General features: G+C 42.4%; 1 pseudogene; it reads right to left on the minus strand.

The window, feature by feature from the left end:
* The window catches only part of LOC129394420 (transcription factor Spi-C-like), a 32,459-nt pseudogene extending 26,111 nt beyond the window's left edge, over positions 1-6,348 (minus strand).
* Positions 6,349-7,684: the final 1,336 nt, after the last annotated feature.

A 7,684-nucleotide genomic window follows, 5' to 3' on the forward strand; every position in this document is an offset into this window, starting at 1 on the left:
CTCCTACTCTTTTTGAGATACAGCAAAAAAAGAGCCAGAGAAAAAAAAATGTCTCTTCCTGGCTGCTCTGCCTATGGAGTAGCCATTCTTTTATTCCTTCACTTTCTTAATAAATTTGCTTCACTTTTAAAAAAATAAAATGTAGGGCCGGGCGCAGTGGCTCACGCCTGTTATCTCAGCACTTTGGGAAGCCAAGGCGGGCGGATCACGAGGTCAAGAGATGGAGACCATTCTGGCCAACACGGTGAAACCCCCAGCTCTACTAAAAACACAAAAATTAGCCAGGCGTGGTGACAGGCGCCTGTAATCCCAGCTACTTGGGAGGCTGAGGCAGGAGAATCGTTTGAACCTAGGAGGCGGAGGTTGCAGTGAGCCGAGATCGTGCTATTGCACTCTAGCCTGGGTGACAGAGTGAGACTCCGTCTCAAAAATAAATAAATAAAATAGGCCGGGCGCCGTGGTTCACGCCTGAAACCCCAGCACTTTGGGGGCCGAGGCGGGCGGATCACCAGGTCAAGAGACTGAGACCATTCTGGCCAACATGGCGAAACCCCATCTCTACTAAAAATACAAAAATTAGCCAGGCGTGGTGGCAGGCGCCTGTAATCCCAGCTACTCAGGAGGCTGAGGCAGGAGAATTGCTTGAACCTGGGAGGCGGAGGTTGCAGTGAGCCAAGATCGCGCCATTGCACTCCAGCCTGGGTGACAGAGCAAGACTCCGTCTCAAAAAATTAAATTAAATAAATAAATTGTCCCTTCTTATCCTTTCTCTTTGCAGGTATTTTTGTTATCCAAAGATTCAGAATAAATATGTCTTATTTCTAATTGTTTCATTGACTTCCCCTTTTATTGAGTAACAGCACCTGATTTTTTTTTGAGACAGAGTCTCGCTCTGATGCCCAGGCTGGAGTGCAGTGGCGTGATCTTGCCTCACTGCAAGCTCCGCCTCCCGTGTTCAAGCAATTTTCCTGCCTCAGCCTCCTAGGTAGCTGGGGACTACAGGTGCCCACCACCAAGCCCGGCTAATTTTTTGTATTTTTAGTAGAGATGGGGTTTCACCATGTTAGCCAGGATGGTCTCGATCTCCTGACCTCGTGATCCGCCCTCCTTGGCCTCCCAAAGTTCCGGGATTATAGGCGTGAGCCACCGCGCCCGGCCAGCACCTGATTTTTTAAATGGTTTGTTGTAAAATGCATCATACAAATAGAAGGATGGATAAAATTTGCTCGATAGAAATATTTAAAAGTAAGAGCAAATGCCACAATTACTTTTGCACCAACCTAATATAATAATAAGGTAAATAATCATCTACCCAGTTTAAGGTATAAACATAACCAGTCCTTTAGAAGCCTCTGCTTATCCCTCCCAAATTGTGGTCTCTTCTCCACCCGCAGTGATAACCACGATGATGACTTATGTTAATCATTCTCCTGTTTCCTTTACAGTTTTCCACCAATATACACATCCCTAAACAACATGACTTAGTTTTGAAACACTGAGCAGCAAGCACCAATCTAGAAGAATAAGGAAAGGGTGATGTTACCACTGTTTGAGGAAGGCTCAGGAGGAGAAGATAAACTGAATAGCCTCTCGGTCATTGTCTGGCTTCAGCTTCCCTAAGCATTTATAAGAGCTTTTTATGGGAAAATCATTGAGTAAGATGATGAGTAACACTGGGAATCACTGGGCTCAGCACAGGTGAGACATACGGTAACGCTGGAGAATGGGCCGGGTTTTAGATGTTTGGCCAGGATATAGTCAGAAGGAGATGGCTGTTGTGTATATTCTGCTCATCACGACTTCTCCTCCACTTCCCAGAAGAGGTCAAGGCAGAACATTTCTGGATGACACCCACAGTAGATCAAGCATCAGAGCACTCGAGGAATGAGCAGGAACTTTATCAGCATGTGGTCAAAATAAAGAAAGTACAAAGGAAAAATCTGGGCCAGACTCTGGGTATTGAGTCCTTGATTTAAAAGTTAGCATGATGGCAGTGGGGACGGTGGTGATGGAAGCCCTCAGTGTGTCTCTCCCTGGAGTCCTGGTGTCCCACTTCTTCAGGCTGGACTTGTTTCCTTCTGCACCTAGTGCATAACTGTCATTCTGGACTCTCCCATCACCCTTACCCTAGAGTCCCTTCACCACTCTCCTGTGTTTGATTCCTACCTGTTGTGTCCTATATGTTCTTTCTTGGCTTGTCCTCTTATTCAAGAAGCACAGCCTCCAGTAGCCCCTTAAGAAAGAACGCATGGGAAGTAAATCTTGCATATCTGAAAATGCCCTTATTTTACACTCATATTTGATTGATAATTTAGCTGGGTGCAGAATTCTAGGCTGGGAATAGTTTTTCTTAAGAATTTTGAAAAGCATTGCTCTGGTGTCTCTTGCCTCTACCATTGTTTATTGAAGCCGGCAAAGCCAAAGCTGATTCCCGATCCTTTATATTTGATCTTCGTATGTACCCTCTCCCTTGCTCTCTAAGCTTTTAAGATCTCTTGGACTTTGTTCTGAAACTCCATGATAATGTGCCTTGACAGGTCTTTTTTCATCCGTTTCTCTGGGCACTTGAAGAACCCTTTCAATCTGGAAACTCATGTCCTTCATGAGTTTTGAGTAAACTTTTCTGTATGGTTTTATTGATGACTGCCTCTCCTACATATTCTTTTTCTCTCTTGAGCACCAATTATTCAGATATTGAACACGCCAGTGGTTTGTTTTTTTTTTTTTTTTTTTTTTTGAGACGGAGTCTCGCTCTGTCGCCCAGGCTAGAGTGCAGTGGCGCGATCTCGGCTCACTGCCAGCTCCGCCTCCCAAGTTCACGCCATTCTCCTGCCTCAGCCTCCCGAGTAGCTGGGACCACAGGTGCCCGCCACCACGCCCGGCTAATTTTTTTAATATTTTTAGTAGAGACAGGGTTTCACCGTGTTAGCCAGGATGGTCTCGATCTCCTAACCTCGTGATCCGCCCGTCTCGGCCTCCCAAAGTGCTGCGATTACAGGTGTGAGCCACCGCACCCGGCCTGAACACGCCAGTCTTAATCTCTAATCTTCCGTATCTTTTCTCTTCTATTGTTCATCTCTGTGTCTTCTTGGGCGATTTCCTCAAGTTTATCGTCCAACTCTTCTGTTACATTTTTCAGGTCTACTCTCTTGCTTTAATTTTTAAGGGCCCTTTTTTCTTCTCTTAAAATTATCAGGATCTTATTCTGTTCTTATAACATGGGTGCAATCTATTCTGTACCTTTCCAAGTATATTAATAGTAGACTTTTAAAGTTTTTGTATGCTTGTTTATTCTATGGGGCTGTTTTGTTTTTCTTTACTTTTGTTTTGGGCTTCATAGTCAATGTCTGAAGCAGCATCTGATTCTTCTTTGAAGAACTGCTGCCTCCCATATTCTCAATCCATGTGAGTGAATGCATCATTTGCTAATTCTTTCAACTTAAATAATAAACTTGCTTTAGTTTGGATGTTTGTCTCCTTCAAATCCCATATTGAAATTTGATCCCTAATGTTGAAGGTCGGGCCCAGTGGGAGGTACGTGGGTCATGGGGGTGGGTCCCTCATCAATAAATTAGTGCCTTCCCTCAAGGGTAAGTTCTTCCTCTGTTCATTAGCAGGAGAACTGATTGTTAAAAAGAGCCTGGCACCGCCTCCACACCTTGCTTCCTCTCTCGCCATGTGATCTCCACACACGCTGGCTCCCCTTCACTTTCCAGCATTAGTAGAAGCAGCCTGAGGCCCTCACCTGATGCAGATGCCAGTGCCATGCTTCTTGTAAAGCCAAAGACCCATAAGCCAAATTGGCCTCTTTTCTTTAGAAATTACCCAGCCTCAGGTATTCCTTTATAGCAATGCTAAATGGACTAAGACAATAATTAACGTGCCTGAGCTTCAGTTTCTTCATCCATAAAATGAGGATGGACATAGAATCTGTTTCACTAGGATTGCCAAGAGAATTTAATGAAATAATACAGAGGACACAGATTATGTGTTCTTTTCTGGCTTAGGAAGGTTAAATTGCTCAAAGTTACACATCAAATCATGGGACTCAGACTCATAATCTGACACATAATCAATATTCAATAAATTTCAGCTATCATTATTATGACATAGTTCAAATGGGACTCACACCTCCTCTCAGTTAAAGAGAGGAGTACATGAGCCAGACCTGGCCAATGAGATTCAGCCCTAGGATTTTTGCTAGAATGATTTGAAAGGAAATTCTCTTGTCCTGTTAGGTTATCAAGTTGGTAAAGCACAATCCCAGAGCTGCTAGTAGCTCTCTTTAACAATGCTTTTAGAGGGTCTATCTGAAAGTAAAGCCAAACCAAGAGACGGAAACAGATTACTGATGATGAGGCTGGATGCAGCCTTACCTGAAGGCACTGTGGCCCTGGACTTTCCAGTATTTTGAATCAATATCTTCCTTTTCTTTCTCTTAAGCCATTTTTAGTTGAGTTTTCATTACTTGCAGCAGAAAGAATCCCTTGTAATACAAAAAAATACTGTTTTGAAACTGTGTATTTCACTGAATGTAACATTATCATATGTTCATGTTATTAAAATTATTCTTCAACATTATTTTGTGTCTGGTATTTTATTTTATGAAGTCAGTATTAGTGGACAGATACATTGTTATTAATTTTTCAATATTATAAATAACACTGAAATGAATATCCTCATAGCTAAATTTTTGTGAATATCATGATTGCTTCCTGAAAATAAATTCCTAGAGGCAGAACTTCTGGATTAAAAGTTGCATGGAATATTAAGAGTTTTGTTATATATAGTAAAATTGACCCCTTGAAAGGTGGTACCAATTTGGTTTCACACCAGAAACATATAAGAATGCCTATTTTCTCCATCCATTGCCTATAGTTGGTAGTATTTCTCTTAAAATCTCTGCCAAGTTAGTAACCTCTGCACAAAAATGGTACCTCATTTTACTTCATATTTATGTATTGAGTTATCTACCATGCACAGATTTTTCATTAATTTGTGCTAGATTCAGTTGGTTACTGTTTTATTTAGGAATCCTGCATCTATATTCTGAAATTGGTTCTTCTGGTACTCTTATGTGCTCAGGCTTTTTTCTAGTTTTATACAATAAATTTTAAACACAGAGGTTTGAAGATGGAAAACCTGGGTTCGAGTCTGAATTCCACAATACGATGTGGAAGCTTGGGCAATTCAATCTTCCTTACCCTGAAGAAGAGTAACGCAATGGCAAGTGAGCCACTAAACCCCCGCAGAACCTGGAAAGGCTCGGCCCTGGGAGGTTCAATGTGGAAAGGTGAGCCATAGAGCAACAATCAAGGGGGTGCCTAACAGTGTGTCATAGAGGATCAACCACCAAATCCCCTCCTACCCCACACACGCAGGTGAAAAAACTGTTGTGTATACTCACCGTGGTCGTGGTTACATGAATCTATACATGTGTTAAAATGTGTAGAACTGTATACCAAAAAGCTAATTTTACTGTATGATAATTTTAAAATAAAAAAATTTGAAGGCCAGGTGCGGTGGCTCACGCCTGTAATCCCAGCACTTTGGGAAGCCAAGGCGGGTGGATCACGAGGTCAGGAGATCGAGACCATCCTGGCCAACACGGTGAAATCCCATCTCTACTAAAAATACAAAAAATTAGCCGGGCGTGGTGGCGGGCACCTGTAGTCCCAGCTACCTGGGAGGCTGAGTCAGGAGGATGGCGTGAACCCGGGAGGCGGAGCTTGCAGTGAGCTGAGATTGTGCCACTGCACTCCAGCATGAGACTCCAGCTCAAAAAAAAAAAAAAAAAAAAATTTAAGAGACATAAAAGGATACCAAAGGAAGGCTAGGGAACTGTTAGATTTTAATAGAGACAAGAGACCAAATACAATATGTGGCCCTGGATTTGAACCTGGATTCAAGGCACCTAATTTGATTGATTGATTGATTGATTGATTGATTGATACAGAGTCGCTCTGTTGCCCAGGATGGAGTGCAAATGGCGCACTCTCTGCTCACTGCAACTTCCGCCTCCCGGGTTCAAGCGATTCTCCTGCCTCAGCCTCACGAGTAGCTGGGACTACAAGTGCACGCCAACACGACCGGCTAATTTTTGTATTTTTAGTACAGATGGGGTTTCGCTATGTTGACCAGGCTGGATGCAAACTCCTGGCCCTCAAGTGATCCACCTGCCTGGGCCTCCCAAAGGGCTGGGATCACAGGTGTGAGCCACCACACCCGGCCCAAAGTAACTAATTTTAAAAAGACATTTTTAAACATAAGTGAAAATATAAATGCATAATAACTATTAAATAATATCATGGCACTATATATTATGATATGATAAATGATATGGTAGTTATGTATGAAGGCTATGTATTTTTAAAGTCCTTATCAGTTAGAGACATATACTAAAATATTCAAAGGTGAAATGACATGATGTCTGGGATTTGCTTTTACATACTCCAGAATATATATAGTAAATATATGGTGTGTAACAGAATAAGAGTGGGATTTTTGTCTCTTTGTTTACTGCTGTGTCTTCAATTTCTAGAAGTTTGGGAGTTTGTGGTAGATACTTAGCAAATATTAGTTGAATGAACTCCTCTTATTGCCTGTCTCGCAAACTGTGACGGTACATACCTCTACTGATGTCTCTATCTCTTAGCTCAACTATCACTCCTGACTTCTCCCATGTACAGTACTGCAACTGAGCATTGATGAATCCATGTCTAAAATCCTGCTCAGATAGAAAGAAAAGTCTTCGCTGGTAAAGTTCAATAAGCAGAGTCATCACGAGTTTTCCATTTTCTTTTATAGTTTTCACTGTACATATGAGCCCATGGTAATCTGGCCCCTGACTAACTTTCCAATTACATACTCCCACTGTCTCCTTCCATGAAACCTACATCCAAGTCCCACAAAAAATTTAACTGTCCATCACAAGCACCTTGATATATTAAATTTCTCTGCCTTTGTACCTGGAGTTCCCTCTGTTTAGGATGCGATTTTCTCTTCATACATCTAGTAGTGAGTTCTGTTCATTCTTCAAAATTCAGTCCAGGAGTGAAATCAGTAACATGGCAGAATAGGGTGTTCCAGCTCTCATCCCCCAACAGAAACACCAATTAAGGCAGGCAGTGGAAGATGAGAATCATTATGTGGGAGGCCTGGAGTCTGGCTGAGGTTCCAGCACCCCACTGGAGCAAATCAACCCAAGAGTGGAAGCATCGAAAAGGGTAAGAAGTGCAGCTCCACTTTACCTGCATCAGCCCTCCCCCAAGGAGGCACAGCTTGTGCTGAGAGAAGCTCCTTTGGCTTTCAATCTCTCCACAGGGGAAGATAAAAGCATAGTCAACACCTGGCTTCCCCAGACTTGAATAACATTGCCCAGGAGGCTCATTTCTGTCTCCCTGCCCAGAATACAGATGATCAGCATGAAGAACACTGAATACAGAATACAGATGATCAGCATGAAGAACACTGAATACAGAATACAGATGATCAGCATGAAGAACACTGAATACAGAATACAGATGATCAGCATGAAGAACACTGAATACAGAATACAGATGATCAGCATGAAGAACACTGAATACAGAATACAGATGATCAGCATGAAGAACACTGAATACAGAATACAGATGATCAGCATGAAGAACACTGAATACAGAATACAGATGATCAGCATGAAGAA

This window comes from Pan paniscus, chromosome 19 (genome assembly GCF_029289425.2).
Source record: "Pan paniscus chromosome 19, NHGRI_mPanPan1-v2.0_pri, whole genome shotgun sequence".
In the NCBI taxonomy this organism is placed as follows: Eukaryota; Metazoa; Chordata; class Mammalia; order Primates; family Hominidae; genus Pan; species Pan paniscus.